The sequence below is a fragment of the Phyllostomus hastatus genome, unplaced genomic scaffold, assembly GCF_019186645.2.
Source record: "Phyllostomus hastatus isolate PE091 unplaced genomic scaffold, TTU_PhHast_1.1 phas_contig_29, whole genome shotgun sequence".
Classification (NCBI taxonomy): Eukaryota; Metazoa; Chordata; class Mammalia; order Chiroptera; family Phyllostomidae; genus Phyllostomus; species Phyllostomus hastatus.
Window position 1 is genome coordinate 28,514,450 of NW_025333835.1, and position 25,167 is coordinate 28,539,616.

Here is a 25,167-nt window from a genome sequence, read left to right on the forward strand (position 1 = left end):
ACAGGTACATGGGCAAAACTGTAAACTGCTCTGAAAAGAAGTTAGGCATTTGGGGAAATGGCATTAATTAATTTTAGGCCCCAGATTGTCCTTGAAATTAAATAAACAGGTAGGAGCAACAGGAGAGTCTTCGCTCACTCCTCCACAATTTGGGGTGTCCTTAGAGTTACTATAGCCCTTGATGTTGTGAAGCAGCATCTCATTGGTCCTTAAAGTAGGAGAATTTAGCACCTATTTCATTAGAAGCACTGAGTTCCATTTCTGCCATGCGGTACCAGAATCCCTTCTGATTTTATATCTGCAACATAATTGGGCCTTCTGTGTCATTACCTCTCTTTTGTAAATATTAACATTTGATACAGCATTGTTCATGTTACAGGAATGTTTTAAGTGAGAATAAAAGACAGAATGTTACTTTCAAAAGTTAAATCTATAGCCAGGTCTATTACGGTTCAACTGTAAGATTAAAAAAAAGCTGAATTAGCAAGCTCAAGCTAGCTGTTTTGCTAAGACCATTTAATCTTTCCCAACAGAGCTGGAAAAGCAGCTGAGCAACATGGAATTCCAGTTTTTCTGCTCAGTACAATATGTCTATTTACTTGTCTCAACACTTGGTTACCTCCCTTGTGACCCCGTGGAGCCTGAGGTAATGCATTCTGCACGGTAGCTCAGGCCTGAGTAGGTTCTAAGAACTTGTTGACAATTACACATTGTGTTTCATTATTTATCACACTGGGGTAACGTGAATCTCTCTGCTGTCAACCGCAGGCTGGTCTGAGGCCCCTGTTCACAAGGAAAGTCATGAGGGACACTTACCCTGCCTTCAAAGCCTCCAGTCCCCACCTCTACCAGTTTCATTTCATTCAGCAGGGAAAGTAGGAGTCATTTTTATGATGGAAAGCTACCGTCTTGTTTCCAAGAGTTTGACTCTTAACTCAGTGCATTTTCTGTACATAATATACCTCATGTTATCAGAAATTTGGGATAATTGCTCTGGAAAATTTTAACAACTTCGAAGTGTAACTGAGCAGCCAGAAATTCTTCTGAGGTCAGCTGCATTCCACCAACACCAGAAGCCTGCACATCTCTGGCATAAATAAATAAGGCACATGATGTTTATAGATGTTTGAAAAAATGTGGTTTTTCCTTGACCTGTGCAAAATCAGCTGGAATGTTTCTGTAATATTTGCACTTGCCTTTTCAAGCTCTGGATTAAGGTAAAGTTCCGAGACTCTTCAAGAGCTAATGTCTACTCCATTATCTAGTGGGTTTGTGCAACTCATTAAGATTGTTTGATGTGGAAGTTTAAGGAAGAACATTTACTTCATTTAAAACTTTTCTGAAATTGATACCAGTACCAAATTGATTGATATGCATGCTCATTGAACTTGAGTGGTTTAAACTGTAGAGAGCTCAAAATTCTAGGTCCACTGTAAAACAAGGATCATCAAATGTAGGAAATAAATAAAAATTCTGGAATATTCCTGTGCCTTGGTGATGGCGCTGTAGAGTGTATTCCTGTACTTGTAAATTGGCGCTCTTTCTTACACAAAGAGCAACTTGGTTGCTCCCCAGTGTCAGGCACCAGCTAAGGATGCCCCACTAAAGTAGAAGAAGAGTGCAGAGTCTTGGGTTTGAGTCAGGCAGGAGAGGTAAGGCGGGAGGCTGCCACTTTAGGTGGCAAAGAGTGAGCTGCTAAGATGGAGTGTTGGGGCCGCACCTGAGAAACCTCCAACGCTGTGTGACCAGGAAAGACAGGGGTGTCCCAAGGAGTCTTGCTGAGCTCCTGCTACCCCTACAGTCAATTCCCCACATGCCAGCCAAGCAGACCAAGTAAATATCTAAGTCAGTTCAAGTTATTCTCCTGCTGAAGACTTTCCAGTGTCTTCCAGTAACTGAATAAAGTCCAAATATATTTTTAAATATAATTTGGAAAAAAATGCCAAATAAATCCCTCTTTGCCACTGCCTAAATGGATACAAATGATCTGTCCTGATGACCTCGCCAGCTGCCTTTCCTACCCTTCTCCCCATCGGACTCCAGCCACACTGACCTCCTTGCTGATCCTTGACCACGCCAAACTCAGTCCTTCCTCGGGGCAGTGCTCCTGCTGAACTGCTCTCTACAGCCCTAGGCTAAGAAGCACTACTCCAGAGTTCTGACTGTCTTCATCCCCAACTTCACTAAGATCTTTCTCATGTCTTCTGCTGAGAGAGGCATCCTTATGATACTCTCTAAAGTAGTTGCTCAACCCTTGGCTTTCTATTCTTATACCAATACATTTGTTTTTAGTTTTATCACTTTCTGATATTGTTATATGTTTGTTAGTATGACTCCTTTTGGACTGTATTGTTCAAATCTGTAGAACCTAATTCCTAAAACAGTGCCTGGCACATGGTAGGCTCTTCATAAATATTTGATCATTCACTGATTGAATGGCTCTCTGATGATACAAATGATAAGGGGAAGCAACATGCTAATTCAGGCCATGACATTTGTAGCAAAGGCAGTCATAAAAAATTACAGGATAAGGAATGAGATGTGAAACAAGAAGAGTGGTTTGAGAAACTGAATTTTGGAACAGTGAATTAGCATGTGTTTTAGAAAGGGCTGGAGATCCATAGATTACAGCTCCTGATAGTGGAGAGTAAGCGATCCCCTCTGTGACTTGTACAATGCCTGGTCCAGGCTACAATTTTATTATTTTTTTCTTAAAGCATTGCAATGCATTTCCTTTCCTCACATGAAAATCCATTTGTTCTATGTATCTCAAGGAATAAAGTGTGTCTTTTATAATTCTTGGTAAATTTGGAAAATACCTTATGATCGGGTCTTTCTAATTAACTATGCAATTGTTTTCCAAAAGTAAAGGGGGAGAGAAAGAGAGAAATGAGTTAGATTTTCCTTCCTTGATCAGCAGGCGCAAGGTTGTTTCCAGCAGCAGTGTTTGGAGAACCCTGGAAGCCAGCTGTGCGGAAGCTGAGAGAGGATGCGTGCACGCGAACGTCTTTTCTGAGAAAGTGGCAGAGAGGCAAATACGACTATTGACAATAAAACACCGGTAAGAAGGTGGCAGAGGAGTAGAAAAGCTGACTCAGCAAATTCTGTGGTTCAAGATTTTGCTTTCAAACAGAACTAATGAAGTGGGATAATGTAATAGAAAATAAGAAAAAAGATACAAGTGTATATTTTTACTTACCAAAAGTTTCTATTATATTTCTTTCTTTTAGTTGTATTTTCTTTAAGATGGAATCGTTATTTTAAATCATAAAGTAATGTACATTTAGAAATTGAAACAGTTGATAATCAATGAAATGTATTAAAGACATTGAGTTGAACATCTTGGGGGTTTAATTAATTTTAAATGAAGGAGAAGAAAAATCTGTGGACATGGCGGGGTGCGTGTGCTTTCCTATGATTTGGGCCACTTTTGAGAAACATGACTCAGGTGACGCCTCATGGGGAAAGAGATTGGTTAGATCCAAAGGAAAACCATTGAAGGAAAGGATAAATACTGGGGACATTTAAATGGAAAGTTATGAACTAAACGTAACAGGAGAAAACCCATGTCCTGCATTTGCCACACGGGAGGGTGTGTGTGTGTGTGTGTGTGTGTGTGTGTGTCTGGTGAACTGGAGGTTAAATGGTTTCTGAGAACCTTGAAAGCCACGAGCTTCGTGACATTCCCGGGATGACTCAGCATGGGAACCTTCAAGTCCGTGTCAGTGTGCAGGGCGTTTTGTGAGGGGCAAACCCCTTCCTGCTTCTGAGCTTCATGAGTGGAAACAATGACTATGGAAGATACTTGCTCTCTGAATTGGTGGGAACAAAAATGTTCTGAAAGAAAAAATAAAGGGGGGCTTTGGTGAAGAGAACCTTGTTACAGGAGCATTTAGTCAGAGAAAAATTCTAGATCTTTAATCTTATGAGTTGTCACTGTAGCTTATGGAAAACTGTACACAGACAACTAAGACTATGTGGCATAATTGGAATGTAAAACTATTATGCAATAGTGTCATGAAATATCAAAACATTTGGAGCCAGGCAAGTAGGGTTTGAATCCCAGAACTACCACTTGCTAGTTGGCATTCAAGTATAACATACATAGAAAAAATTGCATAACTGGTGCTATAGTTCAGTGACTTTTCACGAAATAAGCACATCCCTGTAACCAGCACTCACTGAAATTGAGAATCAGAGAATTACACACATCTTGGCCCCTTGCACTCCCTTCCTGTTGCTGCCCCCCTAGGTTAAACACTGTCCTGATCCCTAATACCACAGGTGCATTTTGTCTGATTCATCAAGACCTTATACGAATAAAATCATTCAATATATGCTCTTTTATACTTGATTTCTTTTGCTCAACATTATGTTTAGATGACTCATTCATGTTGCTGTGTCTAGCTGTAATCTATTGGTTTTCATTGCCTAGTTTTATTCTATTGTATACATGACCACAATTTATTCACTCAATACTGGATGAAAATCTCAGCTGTTCCTAGGTTTTAGCTATTCTCAAGAGTATTGCTAGGAACATTCTTACACTTTTTTTTTTTTTGCAAATATCTGAATGCAAATGCATAAATCTTTTAGAGCTGCCATAACAAAATAACACAGGCTATGTAGTGTAAACAACAGAAATTAATTTTCTCACAGTTCTGGAGGCTCAAATCCAAGATCAAGGTGTCAGCATGTTTGGTTTCTCTAAAGAGCCCTCTCCTTGACTTGCCAGCAACTGCCTCCTTGCTATGTCCTCAAGTGGCCTTTCCTCTGTACCTGCACTTCTGGGGTCTCTTCCTCTTCTTATAAGGACTCTAGTTCAATTGGATTAGACCCCATGCTTATGACCACATTTAACATTAATTACTTCCTTAAAGGTACTATCTCCAAATATAGTCACTTTAGTGGTTGGGACTTCAATATATGAATTCGGGGTGGCGGTGGGTGGGAGGGTGGGGAGTGGGTACACAATTTAGTCTATAATAGCATTTATGTGAGTTAATATACTTAAGACTAAATGCTAGGTTATTAGATACGAGTATATTCGAATTTAGTAGATACTATAGTTTTTCAAGTTGGTTAAACTGATTTGCATTCCCAGCAGCAGGATGTGAGCTGCCCAGCTGCTTCCTGGTCTCAGTAAATACCATATTGTGTCACTCATGGTAATTATTCTGGTGGGAATGTGCATGGTGCACTGGTGGTAGTTCAGTTAGCTTTTCCTTGATGATTTTTCCTTGATGATATTATAAACAAGTTCAGGATATTAAGATGTTTTCATCCATACCTCTACATATGATATTTTGAGAATTTTGAATAATATTGATTCAAAGATGACCGAGGCAAATCACTAATGATCAAGCAGTGCCTTCATTCACTCCTTCATGCATTTTTTTATTGAATAATTATTGCATGCCTCTTGTATACTAGTCACAGTGCTCAATGCTAGGCACACAAAAATAAAGCAGTTTCTATTCTAAAGTGCTTAAAATATATGGTTAAATAAATAATAATTCTGGGTAATAAGCTTGAATAGAGGATGTTACAAAGTATTATGTGAAATTTTGAGGAGATGAAGCTACTCTGAAACCCAGAATGATACTGAAGGATTATCAGAATAATAACAAAAACCACATTGAGAAGTAGGATCAGAAATAGCTCAACTACTTCACATGGGGACAACAAATGCAAACTAGAACCCTTGAGCAAACTGAAGAACATTTGAACTATCAGTTGTAGCAAATCAAGAACAAATTATAAAAAGTTCTCATAGAATCGCATCACACCAAGTTGGTACTAAATTGAACTCAAACAAGAACATTGAAGCTTGGGGGTATTATGGGATCAGTTTGGTCCGGACCCAAGAGGTTTACAAGAGCAGGAGCACTGAGCTTACATAAGTAAACTGGTGATCTCCTCCAGATAAGGCCGAAGGAAAAGGGGCCTGTTTAGGTCACTGGGAAGTGTTTGTCTGGAAGCACTGGGGCAGGACTGAGACCAACAGGGACCTGTGAGGAGGACATGTGTGTCCATACCACACATTATCTAAAAGGCGTTATGCCCACTGACATTGGCAAAGTCAACATACAAAAAATGGAAAACAATGGAAGTACAAAGATACCTGAGTAGTGACTCTTTGAGCCCCAGGGAGTCCTAAAATGTATATTTAATCTAAACCCAAGATTAAATGGATGCAGTAGAAGGAGCTTCAAACTGGGAGACCGAACTAGTTTGAGTTCTCATACTTTACTGGCAGTGTTATCTTTTTAAGCTACTTAACCCCTCTGACTCTCAGTTTCCTAACCTCTGTAGCTCAAATTACTGGATGTGACAGCCCTTTTGAATGATAAGATACTATACAAATTCAAGAGATAGCAGTTTAACACTTTCATATTATTACTGAACTTATAGAACATCATTTCAGTGACAGTTCTTAAATTTTAAGGTCTCTGAAGTCCTGTACACTCTTAAAATATTTAGGAACCCAAAGATCATTTGTTGGTATGGGTTATGTGTATGGCGTATGTTGTTTTAGGAAATAACATTGAGAACAATTTTTTTAAATACAGGGTGGGGCAAAAGTAGGTTTACAGTTGTTCATGTGGAAAAAATATGATAGTAAATAATAATAAAAGAATAAACTGTGTTTTGCCTACTCACAATGATAATCCTACTTTTGCCCCATTCTGTATTCAATTCTTCAAAAAAAAAGAACCCATTACATGATAATATAAATATCTTACACATATAATATACCTATATTTTCCAAATGAATTATTTTCAAAACAAAACAACATATAGTTAAAAGAATGGTATTATTTTACATTTTCACATATGCAAAGTAATATCTGACTTAATGAATTTTTATATTTGCTTCTGCATTCAGTCTGTTGAACTACGTTTTTTTTTGGTTGAAAAATAAAGAATATCTGGCCTTACACAGATATGTATTAGTTCTCTTGGATAATTGTGGATATTCTTCTTTGATTCATAAGCTAACTTCTTAAAGGTTAGGTGCAATGTAAAATCTAAACCTATATCAATGACCTTTTCTTGCTCATTATATTAAATTTGTTAGTAGAGGAGTAAGAAGAGATGTGGCTGAGAAAGTCTAGGATCGGACTGTGAACACTTGCTTATCTGTCTTCATCTCCCCAGGAATCTTTGGCCAAGGAAGAACAGCATTCTTTCCTTCTGAGGAGGAAAGACACTCCCTCAAAGGTCTTTTTAGCACTGCTTTTGATTGGTCGTTCTCAAAGTGGGATCCGCAGACTACCAGGGTCCCTTGCTACTCCTCCTTCAGGGAGTCTGCAAGGTCCAATTATTTTTCACAGTAGTGAAAAGGTATCACTTTAAATGGATATCACTTTAAATGCTCTTTAAATGGACTTTTACCCATGCATTATTTTGTAACATCATTTATTAGTCAATTTTAACATACACAAAAATTTTAAAAACACAGATTTTTAATATCACTACTATCTCATCAGCAAATCTTCGAGCATTATAATGCTATTAACTCAAGGTTATGAATATAAGTTTTCTAACATTCTAACTTTCACTTAAATGCTTGATTTCAGTCACTGGCAACAAATATTATCAGTTGTTTTTTGAAGTAACTGATGTGTTGCACTTTTGAGAGTATGTCTGCCAAATAGCCATGTCTGAATACCCACAGTTTCCCTGTTAAGTGACTTTCATGTAAAAATGGTGTTCCATGAAGAAAGCACGTAGTTCAACTCACAACTCAATCACACTACTGATTTGCTCTGAGACCATCCTACCTCTGTTGGCTGTATAAGTGCCTTATTTGTAGTTCCATTTCATCCCATGGACTCCCTAAAGACATGACTCAAAGACCAAGGTTTAATAACATTAATTATTTTACTGCTTCATCAAGGATATTCTTAATTTAAATTAGCTTCGCATTTTCCCCTCTGTGTGCCTGGTGGTCAAGAGTTCAGTGACTGCAACACAGTTTGGTTTTCCTGCCTTGATCTGCACTAATGCACCAGCAGTTTTCCTCTCAGTGGGAAAGTCAGTGCAGTGAGAAAGAAAGGGGTATCTCTTTGCTATTGTGAACATAGTTGGACGTTGCAGATTCCCTGAAGGAGCAGTAGCAAGGGACCCCAGTGGTCTGCAGATCCCACTTTGAAACCACTAAACAAAAGCAGTGCTAAAAAGACCTTTGAGGGAGTGTCTTTCGTCCTCAGAAGGAAAGAATGCTGTCCTTCCTTGGCCAAAGATTCCTGGGGCGATGAAGGCAAGATAAGCAAGTGTTCCCAGTCGGGTTCCAGTCTTTTTCAGCCACATGTCTCCTTATACCTCTTCTGGATCCTCAGTTCCAGCCACGGCACTCTCAAGCTCTCTCGAAACAGCCTTAGCATTCTCACCTCTGTGGGGTCACTTTCTCCATCACTATCATCCGGATTTCAGGACCCTGCTCAGGACTCCCAGGTTTCATCTGCGTTTCCAATCTGCTGCATTCCACAAAAGTTCACCTCTTATCTAAGCATCACCCCACTGGCCAGTCCTACTCTGCCGAGAGCCAACCCAGCCTGCTGTCTGACACAGTCACAGCGGGAGCCACAGGTCCACACAGCAGACACAGTGGGAGAAAGTACTTGGCACTCCTCTGCTTAATCATTGTATTACTAACTGTGCTTAGGGTCTATGTAATTTACCATAAAACTAAGACACATGGCAATTCCACAGAAGAAATACAGTTCTTTGGAAGTAATCAAGAAAATGACAGCTTATTGAAGAGTGACTCCCCACCAGAGTGTCCTCCTAAGTGGGTTAGAGAGTTCAAAGAATGAGTATTGGAAAGATTATTATACACTCCTTTTCTATGAAATGCTTAAGCGATCAGGACCATGGTGTTTATTGCCTAAAAAGTCAGACATCAAAGATGGAAACAAATAATAAAAATACATCAACACCAAGGTAGATGGCAGGCAGCCGAATGGACTGAGCAAAATAAAGATTATTACTTGCACAAGATGACAGGGTTCTGGCACTGAAGTGAGAAGTGAGAGACAGATACTAACCACACTGACCACAAAAGCCTTCTGCATGGCCTTTGCCAGTGAGCTAAAATAGTCCTGTGCCCAGCTACGTGCCCAGCTTGCAACTTTAGAATTATAGATTAAAATTAAGTTAAGCTTTAAGAAATTAAGGTGTTATATAATGTGGTAAAATGTGTTACTGGTTAATTACAAAGATTAGGAGCTAAAAACTTGTTGCGCGTGGGTCAACGGCCAGCAGTGACCATGGTACACTGTGGATGGCTCGACGAAAACACGCGAGAAAAAACACACATGCACAGAGACAGAGTAGTTTCTGTGGGGAAGTAGGGACGAAATGGCCACCCCCCCTAGTGGGGAGCGTGCTGATTTACCGTCCATACCTGCTTTTATTGGGCTCATTTTGCATAATAATTCAGGTAAAGTACAGTACTCATTAGGGGGAAGTAAGGAACTAAAGAAAACAAAGAACTCTGCCAGTCTATTGAGTCGGGGTCAAAGAGCTGTAGGACTGAGGAACAAAATAACTTCCTCCTAAGACCCTTCTCATTCAACTGACAGCATTCTAAACAAAGAAGGTTTCACAGTAATTTACATGTTCTTTCTTAGGCCTGATCACCCCGGGGAATCCGCACTTCTCAGCACAGAGCTGCACCACCCTGTCATTGTTTCAGGCTTAGGTGGAGCAAGGGAACTAAGGCAACCGAGAGACAAGGAGGTTTTCTCCCAGACGCTGAGAACTCAGGCTATGTCAAAGCTGAGGAGCGAGGGTCCATCACCCCCTTTTGCTGCAGCCCCCCAAGTCCTTCTTTTGGGGGGCCTCCCAAAGTGATCGTGCCTGTCTTAGGTCGTTCCCCCCATGGGGAATCTTACCCGTCTTTGGCTAACCGACCAAGCTTTTTGGGGGTTCAGTCATGAATAAAGCAGCAGAAGCAGCATTCCTGCCAGGAAGATAAGCTTTTGTCTCCTTGCTGGCTTACAGTTCCAAGGGCGTTCCCTTAGCTTTAGCCTAGGTGGGGGTTTCAGCTTCTGATACCAGTCAGGGCGGTTCCCAACAAAAACTTGCACAATAATATGCAATAGACAACTGCTTCCTATTTGCTGCAGAATTAAGGATAAAGCAAATATACCTTAAAAACCTCATTTTTTTATTGCTTTCACATATGCTATATGTACACACCCAACTATATAAAAATAAAAAACTCAAGAGCCCAAGCAGAGATGCCTGGCCATTGAGCTTGAAACTGCACCTCTCGTGTCATTCCTTCACCGATGCCATCCATCCATTGGGAATCCCTGGACCTGCTGGAGCTGGACTCTGGCAGTACTCATCCGGCACTTTATTATTAATGATAGCTTATATTTGTATTTCTTTGATGGTATGGTTGTCTCATTGTTGATAATTTCTTTAAAACGAGTATAAATTCATTGCAGGGAGGTCTTTATAGAATGTATTATTTTTCTTTCTATAGCAACTCACATAATTATCCTTGTTGAGTAATTGCACTCAATTAAGTAATTGTACCCAAGAAATATGACAAATGAATCAATATGTAAGAGGCAATACTTGAGGGCTTGTCTTTCCTGGACCATCTTAGTTTCCCTACACTGTACATTTTCCTTAAATAACCTGACAGTCTCCTGTGCCTTCAATTTTTTTTTTAGGTATTGACTCCCAAACTATAAATCTACCCTGGCTCTTTCTTTTGAACTTGAGGTATGCATATCCAACATCTTTTCTTTTTTCCTGGACATCGTCAATACCCCACACTTAAAACCTGACATATTTAATCTGAACTCACAGACTTTCTCTTCCAGCTTCTTTCTCATTCTGTGACCCCATTTTACTCAATGACATCCGACGACCAACCCAGTGGCCCAAAGGAGCCAGTCACCATTGTCAAGGTGGCTCTCTCCTAAATACTTCTGGGATGCATCCATTCCTTTCTGTTCATACTCCTTCAGCCTGAGTTCAAGTAGCCATTGGAATGATCTCCACTGCTCCAGCAACCTCTCAAAAGATCTCTCTGACTTCAGACCTTTGATTTAATTGTGCTATTGCAAAGTAATTGTCTCAGACCTGCTATGACACATTACCATAGACTGAGTGGTCTTATAAACAACAGAAATTTCTTTGTCACAGTTATGAGGCTGTGCGGTCCAACATCAAGGCCAATACATTTGGTGCAAGCGCACTCCTGGTTCAAATATGGCTGTGCTCTCACAGGGTCTTCACATGGTGAAAAAGGCAAAGGAGGTCTCTGGGGTCTCTTTTGAGGGCACTAATCCCACACAGGAGGGCTCTGTCCTTGTGACTCAGTTATTTCCCAAAGGCCCACCTCCCAGTGCCATCACACTGAGGATTAGGTTTTAACATACGTATGTGGTGTGTGGGGAGGGGGCACAAACTTTCCATCTATAGCCATGATTTTTCCAAAATATAACTCAAATGCTATCATTGTTAGCCTCAAACCCTTCAGTGATTCCACATTGCCCATGATAAAGTCTAAACTCCCTAAAATGGTCTGACATGTCTGTGATCTGTGTGATCTGGCCCTTGCTCTTCTTTTTAGTTGCAATTCTCCCAGCAATTCTCCTTCAAATTTTACCTCTTGCCACCTTGAGTGGCTTTCTTTACCATACTCTATGCTCTACTCTCTGACATTGAACATGTCTATGTTCCCCTTGTCTAAAATGCTTTTTCTTTCCACTCAGCAGCCACTTCCAGCTTCCACATATTAGCCCCTCCCCTGGCAATATCTCACTGATTAAGTTCAGCTTAGAAATAATGTCTTCAATGAAGTCTGCTCTTTTATTTTTCTTAAAGATTTTATTTATTTATTTTTAAAGAGAGGGGAAGAGAAGGAGAAAGAAAGGGAGAGAAACATCAATGTGTGGTTGCCTTTTATATGCCTTCTGCTGGGAACCTGGCCTGCAACCCAGGCATGTGCCCTGACTGGGAATCGAACTGGTGACCTTTTGGTTTGCAGGCCTGCACTCAATCCACTGAGCCACACCAGCCAGCTCTGAAGTCTGCTCCTATTGCTTCCTCCACAGGGTCCTCCCCATGGTTGTTCTCAGTCCCTGTCCTTGTATTACAGCACGTTCCTCACTGCGCTGCATTGTCCATTAATTGTCTGATTCCCCCACTAAATTATAATGCTTTCTGAGCGCATGAATGTTTACTTGTCTGGTTCACATTCATTGTATGTCATTGCCTGGTTGAGAATAGAGCCATACATAATATTTATAAAATAAAATTATTGTAATTCAATATTAAAATGCTATGATAGAATTTAAGTATCATAGCCCTGGTCGGGTAGCTCAATTGGTTAGAACACCATCTTCACATGCCAAGGTTGTGGGTTTGATCCCCTGTCAGGGCACATACAGGAATCAACTAATGAATGCATAAATAAGTGGGACAACAGATCCATGTTTATCTCTCTCCCTTCTTCTCTCAATCTAAATCAATAAAGAAAGAAAAACATCATAGAGGCTGAAACAATAAGATTAGTTTAACTTGAATGAATGGAGAGAAAGGAGTCTGAGGACACTTTGGAAAGGTACATTTTTGTGTGCCATCAGAACAAAAAAGATACATTTTTTGTTGGCATACAAAAAATATATGTATGAAAGATATACTGTCCCTGGGGATTTGGGGAACCAACCAGAAACAACCTTTTGCTGAGGCTGCTACCATATACACCCTAGAGATACACCCTAGAGACAATGATGAGAGCTGTCACATGGAAAAAGGGACTTTTGAGAAAAGGTCTTGAACTTTGGAGTGTTACGTAAGAGAGCATGACATGTCTTGCCCAGTAAGTAAAGCTCCACAGATAACTTACCAAAAAAATACCATGTCTGCTGTGACATATTAAGAGATAACTTTCCAACATTGGCACATTCAGTGAGCATTATTTCCTCCAAATACAACATTTTGAAAATAAAACTTTTTAACTGTGTCTAGTGAGGTTTGCAAGGCTTTGGTTGCTAAATGAAGATGAAGGCAGAGACCTTGCTGTAGGCAGCCCTGCACTGGTTCTATAGCGTGATCTTTGACGTTGTCCAGCTACATCAGCCCTCGGTCTTTATGTGACCATGGGAAAGTGGGACCACAAGACACTCAGACACCACACAGCGGCAGCTGGCAGGCCAGGCCAACACACAGTGCAGGGTGGGGAGCACTGCCTCAGCTCTGGGTTCTCTGGGGCCCTGCAGGGCACGAACCAACCCTTGGTCTGGGGTGATCCTTGAAACTTTGGATCCACTCTGCATAAATTGCAGTCAGGTTGACAACCAATTTCCTGACAGTGGTTGCTTGGTGGACACCCATGCAACCCACTTCCAGAAGGGTTTTCTCAGCATTTCGGGGTGCTCCCAGGGCATATGGGAGGTGGTGGCAACTGCGGAGGCAGCCAGCAGACTGGGGCCAAGGGAACCCCGCCAGAGTGATCTGAATGTCCCAATGTGGACTTGTAGGGTGGGGCACAGAATGAGCATGTGTGGCTTGTGCTCTGAGCAGCCTGGCTGACCTGCCCACTTCACCTCCTCCTGCCCCTGCAGCTCCTATAAGCGGGCGTAGAGTGCCACCCAGACACGGCCAACTTCAGAAATTCGGATCATGTTATCACCAAAGTGTGCAGAATTTTAACCCTGAATGGATAAGCTTTCATATTGTAAAACACTTTACCTATTAAAGAAAAACTAACTAAAAGTAATTTTGTTTCATCCAACATCAGAAACTATATATTCATAAGGAAAGATTTTTAAATTAAAAGACAATATTTTCCTCCCTGGATGGTATGGCCTAGTGGATTGAGTGTCAGCCTGAGAACGGAAAGTCTGCAGGTTTGAATCCCAGTCAGGGCACATGTCTGGGTTGCAGGCCGGTTCTTCAGTTGGGGGCATGCAAGAGGCAACAAACCAATGTGTCTCTCTCACATTGATGGTTTTCTCCTTCTCTTTCTCCCTCCCTTCCCCTTTCTCTAAAAATAAATAAATAAAATATTTAAAAAATAAAGACAATATTTTCCAGAACTGAGAATTGAATGTTATCATAATAACTAGGAATCAGTCCATTAGCTCTTTGCAGACAGCCACACTAACACCACCCTTATAATCGCTTGGGAATTCTAAGGAATGTACGCGCAACCATGCATATGGTTATACATGCACACAAGTTATAAATATGTATATAATTGATATATGACATTATATAGTGTATATATAAATATATATATAAATATATTATAAATACGACAACGTGATATTTATAAATCTTATAAATATCTAATTTTTTCCTTAAAAAATCATTTTGTTCATGCCGACTACTGACATCAAGACAAAGCGCTTCTCTAAGCCTTAGGTTAATGGTAATAGTATCATGAAGCTATCGCCCTGAAGTAGTCGCTGATGAGAAAATAGAAATTAGTGTCTCCGCAGTTAGCCTTGGCTTTGTTTCAGTACTGGGTGAGTGATGTTCTATTTGTTGGGTTGAACAATTACCTAAAACTGTATTTCTTACTGAGTTTTACATGTATCTGTAGGTTACTGTCACAGATGTTAAATAAGAAACTTAATTTATTCTGCTTGATTCAGTTCACCCCTTTGACACGTCACTGGACTGTAATCTCCTGGACAGGCACTGTCTCTCCTTCTTCCTGTTCCTCTGGCTGTCACGAAGGTCTTAGCACATGCTTCCCGAAGGATCGTCCCCAAATCCTGCTTCTCGGTGTTAGTTTCAAAGCACGGGAAGAATGGCAGCCTTGGATAAATGCAAAAGTCAGGAATCATTAAAAACACCCTGAAGGAAGGTTCCCGTTTGTTATTACCGTAGGGATCATCTCTCTCCGTCTTTACGGCTTGTTTCTAGAGGCCTCACAGAAGCCACCGTAACTCTGTGCTCCTCTCTCTCGCCCTTTCATCGCACTCCTGCTTAGCTGAAGAGGAGTCCCCTTCTCTTAGAAACAGAAATGACCGTGGCATAAATTGAAATATCCAAAAGCCACCAAATACCCATGATATGCCAGGGACAAGTGTCTGAAAGAATGGACTTAGCGAAGCCGCCCTTCACCCAGCTGTGGTTGCTAGTGTGCTGCATCCCCTGCCTAGGCAGGACAGGCAGAGATGAGGGCCAACGGGATGGCAGGCTGTCCCAGGCATGAATGAGGATGCTCTCCTACCAGGGCAGGATTAGGTCTGTTCAAGACCACAGTGGACAGTAGCCTTTTCTGTCCTTGTGGCCACGTGTTCCAAACTCCCTGCGCTTTAGGGAAATGCAGAAAAACACAAGCAGAACGTTGCACTAACAGGTGTACGAGACACTGACAAAACGGGCACATTTAAGGGGCTCTCCGTTTATCCTTCTTATGGGTCTGACTCATTGTGGTATCAAAACACAACCGGAGTCGGCAGTTTGGGACAGACAGGGGTGAAAGAGGGAATGAGCTGTTTATAAACTTAGCAAATGAAATGAATGCAGGAAAATGTGTCTTGCAGTTTTTGAAGATAGCTTCAGAGGCGGAAATAACCCACGTCTGTTAGTGTAGAACACTTTCTATTTATACTCGTATACTTTCTAATGCTATTGCTGATGAATTTAAATAGTAAAAAGACCAAAAAAATAGTTTATCTATTGAAGATTGCAACACTTTCTTACATTCATAACATTATAATACAAACATATTTCTCTTTCTCTCCCTCTCTCTCTAATTTGCAGCGGAAAGGAACAAGAATAGCATGTGTAGTTTTTATTAAATTATTCTCAAACTTAGGTGATGGAATTTTGTGTATTTTAAAGATTGGAAAGTACCCAGAATGCTACTAATGTCAAGTCTTTATGTTTATTCCGTTGAAGGGCATAATGCAGCTCTTTCCCACATGCATCTTCCATGGTGGTCTAACTAGATACTTCCCCATTTTGATTGTTGACAGAAGGCCCTTCCATTTTTGGAGAAACCACAGTTACTAGTTTTAGCTGGTCGAGCTCCCTTTCTCCTCCTCGTCAGCCAGTCTAGGCGGGGTTCCACAGACAGTATTTTTCCCTACTTGTCCCCACCCGGGAGTCCTTAATCTGTTCAGGGAATAGGAAAAATGCAAGGTCCCCTTTGTGAATCACTTGGCATTAATCAGCAATCCTTTCAAAAACCTATGATCAGTGCAGGCTTGAGTGGTGCTATAAAGAGAAAGACGCAAACCTGTGGGAACTGGAAATGCAAGGGCTTGAGTTTTTCCTCTCATTCTTCAACAAAAAAATCCTGAGTTTACCACTTTCAAAATCTTATTATAAGAGTAAGATAACGACATTACCAAAAAATGGAAAAGAACACAAACATTAATGTGTGATCCCAATAGCTCCTTCCATAATGTTGTCCCTTTGGGTAAAAAAAAAATGTAATTTTAAAAATCATGTTTGATTTCATGTTTAAAACCATGTTTAAAATCAAATGTGATTTTAAAAACACAAAATATCATAAACAGAAGGACAGGCACAGAGGATATGCACTCAACTGAAACACTTTGAAAAAAGAAAATTGACAACTGTTGGTTTACAGCAAATATATGATTTATCGTCGATAAGATAGAAAATGAGGAATTAATTATCTTTTAAAAAGTCATAGGCCGGCCGGCACCATGGTTACGAGTACATCAGAGCCAAACGGTCTAGCTTTACAGCCTGACTTTGCCACCGAGCCCTTTCTGTAGCCCCAGGAGGGTCGCCTCGGCGTCCTATCCACCACGTGGCGATGCGCGCCGGGCCTACTTTATCAGCTCTTTCTGGGGGTTTCACGAAGTAAGAGTAGGAACATTTTAGAAAGAGCCTAGAATAGAATAGTATTTGGTAAAATTAAGTTATTGTTATTATTCTTCCATTTCTTATACAGTGTTTTAAAAGTAAATACTAACCTACAAGGAAAAGTAATTGTATTTCTAGTCTCTGAAAGTTTCAGTGAATAAGAAGAAATAATAAATTCCTTTTTCAATTTGAAAACCAAGTTTAGTAAATCTCCCAGAATATTACTTCAGACTACTGTTCAGAATTAAAACCCTTCCTCACATACGAAGATGTACTTTCCTGTGTTATGTGCCGTCATTTGACAGAAGGACGCTAGGGCACCAAGAGTGTAGCACTCTGCACTCAGTCCATTCACACCGGCTGCAACATTCCCCGCGACGTGGGGCAAGTTCTCGTATATCTGGTTCCATCCCTGCCAGATCCGTGAGTGACCACAGATCTGACTTGGGACCAGGGCTAAGGAATTCTCTTCTCCTATGCAGAATGTTTTTGTTTAGTTTTATAACTTACAGTGTGAAAGTCATTTCTTATTTAGAATTGACGGGGCAGCCAGTTTTTGGCCCTGGAGATTTCATACAATAAAAGCAGGTTTTAATCAGATTTCATCTTATTTTATCAGATAAGCCTTGGGTTTCTTGTCAACTTAAATCATGATTATAAACTTCTGTGTGCAAGAAAAAGAGAATTTTCTCACTAGATCATCTATGGTAAGATTTGTGAGTTGCTTTTCTTGCAAAATATTTGTTTCCAAACGACTTCCTCTTTCCTCCAGGAGAGTATAAGTAAGCTTTTTGGGGGGTGACTATTTGGTTTCCTTTAAAATATGTCAGGCCTTGTTTATCACAGCCATGTCCTCTGTTTCAAGGAGAGACGATTCCAGGTATGTTTTAACTGAGTAGCACTTTTCGTCTAGATTTCCAAATAAGGCACAATGTAAGTTTTAAATATGAAAAAGGTAGGCTGTTTCCCACAGTGCACACAGGCATTCCCAGGATAAGAAGCTGGCCCCGCGTTGTTTGATAAAAATGGAATTCTTAGCACGGAAATATTTTTAGTACATTGGTTGGAACATCAGTTCCATTCACATTTCCTTAACACCCTGTGCTGTGTTCTCCCTCCAACATCTAGGATCAGTTCATCACCCAAAGCAACAGGGAGAAGTCACTTGAGATTATTCTCACAAGGAGAAAAAGAAAACCCACTTTATTATATTAACACGTTTCTCTTTCTTCATTAAATACACAACAGCATTTGGGCCTCTACTAAAAATTATCACCAACACTAAGACATGCACCAAGCCCCCCAAAATATTTTATTTGTTTTGTGACTGTGACGTCAGTTAAAATTACATGTTTATTTCTGTCCACACACCAGGTATGGCTCTTAGTGACTAAAACTTGGAAACTTGTGTTTGCTTTGCTGCATCTGTTTCTTTTTCTAGGAAATTGAGTAGCCGACTTCTTTATACACTGAGATCTTGGATAAAGGCAACAGTTCTCTTTATTTTATTTTATTTTTTAATTTTTATTTTATTTTTTAAAAAGATTATATTATTTATTTTTTAGACAGAGGGGAAGGGAGGGAGAAAGAGAGAGAGAGAAAGGCATCAATCTGGTTTACTCTCGAGTGTCCACTACCAGGGACCTGGCCCGGCAACCCAGGCACGTGCCCTGACAGGGAATCCAACCAGCGACCCTCTGGTTCATAGGCTGGGGCTCAATCCACTGAACCACACCAGCTAGGGCTCTCTCTTTTTTACATAGACTATAAAAACAAGTAAAGAAAGAGATGCTTTAAAAAGTCTGTTAAGCAAAACCTTGGACAAAATATAAGCTAATCGCCCATACATAGAAAGCTTTACTATACTATAATTTTAATTGTTCTTGAATATGATATATAACATCTCTTGCCTTTCCAAAATATGCAACTTTGATTTAATACAAGATTGATTATCAGCTGATCAAAATTAGATCTCTTTTATATGTACAGATATCAAATGTACAGGTAATTCAAATGGAAATAAATAATTTTGGATAATTTCCTTTTGTCTACAACTACTTCTACCATAGTTCAATAAACTTATTATCAGATATAATTTCTAAGATATTGTTAAAGAGATTTGTCAGAAAGAAAGTTTGGATTCTAGATAAGAGTAGTTGGAGGTATATACACAGATAGATAGATATACACATATATAACTTTTTATGAAGTGCAGGATTTGAAGGTTAAATATCATAGAAGGCTATATAGCCTTTGACTTGTAAAAAAGTTACTGAATTTTATAGATTTGAGATTTAAAGTGTAACATTTTCAGTTATACTTTAAAAATTCTGAAACACTTGACCACTTGGTTTTAAAAAGCATTTCATAATATTGTAAAAGTAAAATGACTCATAAAAAATCTATAAAAAGTAGACAAATAAAAAATCAAAATTCAAGTTACTTTAAAAGTACATATGATTTGCGTCAAGGGGAAGTGTAGCTCTGCCAGCCATTTTTTTCTCAAATATTCGTAGTCCATTTTGAGGACATTATGCAAACACTTGAATGCCAGTGGTTCATTATTATTAAAATATCATTTAAAAAATGACTAATATTAAAGTATAAATTTTGCTTTTTTGCTAGGGCCTCGAACACAAAGTGTGTTTTATGGTTTATCTAGACTCATTGACAGGAAGATTTTAAGTTGTTTTTTTTTTTTTAAATTCCGGGAGGCATAGGAATTAAACTTTTATTTTTCTGCTTACAAAATGCTACCTGAGAGCAAAACACTTCCATCTGTTGACTCCTTAAAATGTGTGCCTTCCCTTCTGTTTAGAATACCCTTCCCAGCTCTTTCCCAGGATCTCCCAGGATCAAACTTCTCTGCTTTGATCATAGATAGAGTGTTCTTATATTTACATGAAAATGAAGAACATATTTAGTTGCCAGTAAAAATGAGCCTATCATGGGGACACACTGACACCCCATCAGATGTGTGAACCCCAACAGGGCGTAAGGAGGAACATGGGGATGAATAACATGCTCGCCTTCGCCTAGTCCCTGCTGAGGGTTAAGAAAACATCCTGGCGTGTCCATTTGTAGCTTATTGGTTTCCTGACCTAAATTAGGAATTAGGATAAGAGGTGTGGCTGGAATCTCTTCCTGAAGACTGTGAGTTCTGAAACTCAGAGGGATCGAGGCCTGAGGTTCCCACAGCAGAGCCAGAAAAATAAATAAATAATAATTGCGCCTGCCCCTCTGGCATTCAGCCACTCCCCTGGGCATTATATCTGGGGCCTGATTTGTTTTGTTTTCCTAGTTCAGCTCGTCACTGTTTAACAGAAAGAGTAAACATTTTGTTCTTGCTAAAATCACACTCATTTTCTGAACTTTACAGATAATAAGTAAGAATAATAACCATATCCTTAAAGTCCACTGAGGATGTGTTGCCTCTCTTCTGTGCTAGATAACTGTAGGATAAAGTGTTCTTAGAAATTGCTTCAAAAGAGAATCCAAGATGATAAATTTGCAGATTTTGTCAGATTAAGAAGTTATGCTGAAGATTTAATTAACCAAATCATTTTGGGGGGAATCCTTGTCACAGCAGAATCACGAGGGCTTAGAGTCAGTCGGAGCTTACCAACTGAATTCAACAAATAAATAGGCACCTGCGATGTGCTAGCTGGAGGGCAGCTGGGGCAGGGTTTAGAAATTCATTCTAGTTTCTCATTTCTCTCATGTTCCTTTCTATCACTGGTTCTCAACTTATTTCAAAACTAACCATGCCCACTTCCTCAAGGAGAATATTCTAGAGACTTCGCAATCCAAAAGGCTTGTGCTAACTCCAACACTACGAGTTGTGCAATCAGAGCCTCGGATTCTGTTCATGAGAGTGGTCACGACTCATATGCAGCAAGCTGTGCCAGGAGTTGTGGTGATGCACGCCACATGGGGGGCACGTGGTCAACGTCCAGCCTATGGTTAGGCCTCACATTCTGTGCAGGAGATACAAAGTGGACTACAGAACAGTCCCAATCATCTGAGAACTCATCAAGGGCTGGGGGTGTGCTAGAGACAATCAAGCTCACTGTATATTTCCTAAATCCGCCAGCCTCCTGACCGACAGGCAGGCCCAAGGACACGGCTGGCCATAAAATGTGGGCAGTAGTGACCTGTGTCTCTTCTGGTCTGAGTCATTAAATCGACAGCGTGTGCTTCTTTGGTGTTGCTGTCTGCCTTCGTGTGCAGCTACGAGGTGGTGGAACTCCCAGCAGTCTGAGTTCCTGTGACACTGCACAGTGGACCCTCTTAGAGATTCATGAGGGCCATTGAAGCAGGGTTTTGTTGTGTTAAGCCACTGAGTTTTGGGAGTTATTTCTTCTTACTGTGTATAGCCTCATCCTCTGTCGCTAATGTAAAAAAAGAAATAGGTGATCCTCTAGGGTATAACGTGATTGCATATACTAATAATAGGAAGCAGAAAGCTCTTTGAAAGAAGAACAGAGGGAACATTTAAGTTGGTTCTTAAAGGGGACTAGAGGCCTGAGATGGATAAGGTGTGAGAACAAACATTTCCCCGCAGAGCAAATAACACATGGAAAAGCCAAGAAGCCTGAGGGAACCCATTGGACCGAAAAGGTGCACAGTTTCTGAGGAACAAAGACTAATGGCCAAGACTAGAGGGTGGAGGGCCTTCCACACCATTGTAAGGCATTTTCATTGTTTATTTATTTTTACTTTTTATTAGCATTTCTATTATGCCGAATTTATTCCATGCTGTTAAGTTTCTGTGTCTTCAGTTTCTTCCAGGATATCTTTTTTTTTTCCTTCTGTGCAACCTCCTATTCTGGTTTAGGCACAATCTGCTCTTTTTCAGTAAGGATCACTCAGCGTGGCAGGGAGAGCTCATGGATGGGTTCATCTGTCCACGAGCTGTCTAAGTTCTGTGCCGCATCTTGAGAGCTTTGTTCACCTGGATGCACTCAACGCCCAGAGATTTACATCTAAACCCTTAAGTTCAGCATTAATCCCTGTATTTTTAAGCATGTGTGGCAAAAATTCAGCACTTTTTTTTGGGCCACTGACCCTGATTCAGCACCCCTGTTTGGTTGGTGCACCCCTTTGTAATGACAGAATGGCACATGTCGCTTCTGTAGAGTGACATCCCCTAGACACTTAGTTGGTGGCTTTTCGTATATGCACACCCTTGATGGCCTGGACAGTTTCATGCATGTTCTTAAGGTGAACAGAAATTTTAAGTCTCTTGATTTGCATGATTTTGTGGGGTTTTCTGGGTCAAGTGAATCTAAACCATTTTCAGAGGTCACCTCAGGCTGCTTATGGGAAGGAAGGGCTAACACATTTTATTTTCATTCTGCAAGCTAGAAGTTCTTGAAAAGCTTTTGAAAATTTTTGTTCATTTATTTTTGCTTAAAATAGTAATACAAATATATTCTACAAAATTGGAAAGACATGGGAAAGCAAATAAAAATTATAATTACTGCTAATGTGACACTGAGAAACAACCGTGAAGGCTATTTTTGTTTTTTCTTCCAGATATTTTATTCGATTTTAAAAATCATGTTGTATAAACATTGCCTTGTTTCTTTTTTTCACTTTCCTAATTAAAAGTCTTAAAAGAAACTTCAGCTTGGGCTGACAACATTTCAACAACTAAGAGTTATACCATAGTTTATTTAGGTATTAGGTATGTATTTGTTGTTTCAGAGAACATTTTTCTAAGTAGACACTTAAAAATCAGTTTTATTGCAGAATAATTTACACAGAATAAACATCATGTATTTCAAGTATAAATTTGAGGTGTTTTGACAAATGTATTCCCCTATCCCCTTAATCTTATGAAGAGATTTTTTTGAATGAACTTCGATAAAGTTCTGAGACTGAAACTCCCAAGAGTTTCTATTGTTTCTTAAGACTCCTGTTGCCTTTTTAAGTGGAAAGAACATATAACTTCTGATTTCCTTTCCTTTTTTTATTGGGTTTTGCAAGCTGAGTGTGAAAGCTGAATTGCTCGGTACAACAAGAGAAATGATAGAGATTGCATATGTATTGGGCAGATGGGTGAAGAGAAACCTGCATTGGAAAAGGAGACTTGAGGCAAACAAATATGGTTTCAATGAAATTTAAAAAAATTACAGTGATAAACATTTTCCACAAACCGATGTTACTTGCTCATGTTTCATTAAGCTGGATCTCTGTCAGGGTGACGGAATAGGGAATGAGAGAGGGTCTCAGGATGGACACAGGGCAAAGCCACAGCGAACCATGGAGCGTGTGGCCACCTGTCTGAATTTCATGCAGTTCAGTCCACTGGTTGAGAGGACAGTTTTGACGTCAGAATTGTTTCTAACCTGAAGCCTTTTTTTTTTTTTAATTAGCAGTGCATGTTAGAAAAGCTGCTTGATTTCTATCGGGTTAATAGATTTACTTGGAAAATAAGTAAAACATTGTTTTTCTCTAGGAATAAATGAAACAATGTCCATAGAACTCTTAGAACAGAATTTTCTACATGCCCTTGAAGGGCTAATTATTGCACATCTTAAAAAAGTACACTCGGAGACATTACCGATGAGAACTGCAGGTACTCAGGGCAAGCAACTACCTGTGGGAAGAAAGGATGTGGACTCTACTGGAGGAAGTCAAGGTCAAGAAGACCACAAATCATGAACTATCAGGGATGAATGCTTGTAGCCCTGGATTTTGGGGGGAGTAACTCCAAACCACCCCATAGCTGGAATGCCACTTAAGAAGAGGTTCCATGTTTAGAGTTGGCTGATCATTGCAGAAGTGCCAGTGGGGGCTGAGAACGCTTGTTTATTTGATTGGATAATTCTTTGTGATGTCCTATGTATGGAAGAGCATTTAGCAGCATCCCTGGCATCCACCCAATAGATGCCAACTGTCCTTAGGGGAGCAAAATCACCCCTGATTGAGAAACACTGATTTATAAGGATAGTTTTCTGAGGACCTCTAGAAATAACTGCAAAGGGTGGACTTCATGGAAAACTAGAGGCCCTTCAGTAGCAGGTGAGGGACAAACTGGTGGAATACAAGTTCATATATAAGATACAAAGGCTGAAGGTCATGCACAAAAGAATAGGATGCTTAGGGCTCCTTTGGGATAGTATATAATTGAGTACTCTGAAGTACAGACTGGTAGGTGTTATCTTCTGAATCTCAAAAGTCTAGAGGCCTCATAGTGCCAGTGCTGGCCCTTATGGCCTTTACATTTGTTGTTTCTTTGCTTAAAAAGTCCTCTCTTAAGGCCAGTGGCCCCACAGCCACCCTCCTTGCTCTACTATTACACCCTCTGTGATAGTGATTTTTATGTGTCAACTTGACTAGGCCATGAGGGACACCCAGATTGGTCGATTATTATCCTGAGTGAATCTGGGAGGGTGTTTTTGGATGAGATTAACCTTTGAGTTTATAGACTGATTAAAGCAGATTGCTTTCCCTAATGTGAGTGGGCCTCATCCAATAAATTGAAGGTCTAAATGAAACCAAAATGCTGACCCTTTCTCAAGTGAGAGGGAGCTCCTGCCTAACTGGGTGAGCTGGGACATAGATTCTCAGTTCTCCCAGTTCTCAGGTCTTCAGACTTGGATTGGAACTACACCATCATCTTTCCCGAGTCTCTAGCTGTTCAGTTGAAGTTCTTGGGACTTGTCAGCTTCTGACAAGTCCCATGAGCCAGTTCCTTATAATGAATCTCTTTACACACACACACACACACACACACACACACACACACACACACACACACACACACATATATATATATATGGACATATGTATACTCTTGGTTCTCTTTTTCTATAGAATCCTAATACCACCCCCTCACCTTCCTTGATTAACCCCTCTTTGTCTTTCTTATCTCAGACTATATACATCATCCATTCATCTTTACACTGACTGGAGACCAGTTCTTTGTGCTCTAGCTGGCTTAGTGGTCTATTGCCTTCTCTGTACTAAAGTTTCCTCAAGATAGAAATCATATCTTGTTCATTCATGTATTCCCAGGACCTAGTGTGGCGTCTGGCAGAGAGTTGGCCATCACAAGATATTTTTTGAATAAATGCATAATTATTTAGTAGGAAATAAGCATGGCTTGGGTAATTATATTTGTAATCTCTTTAAAGATCCCTGTAAATGTCAGCTACTAGTTAGGAACAAATGCCATGTTATTAATGAAGCACCATTAAAGTCATCACTATTTCTTGAAACCAAAGAAAGTGATAGTAGATTTAGAAATAACCTGGTTAGTGGGAAAGAATGTCTAGCAATGAAGCTAAAATTTACTATAGGATGTGAAAGTTGAAGAGGACTTACCTC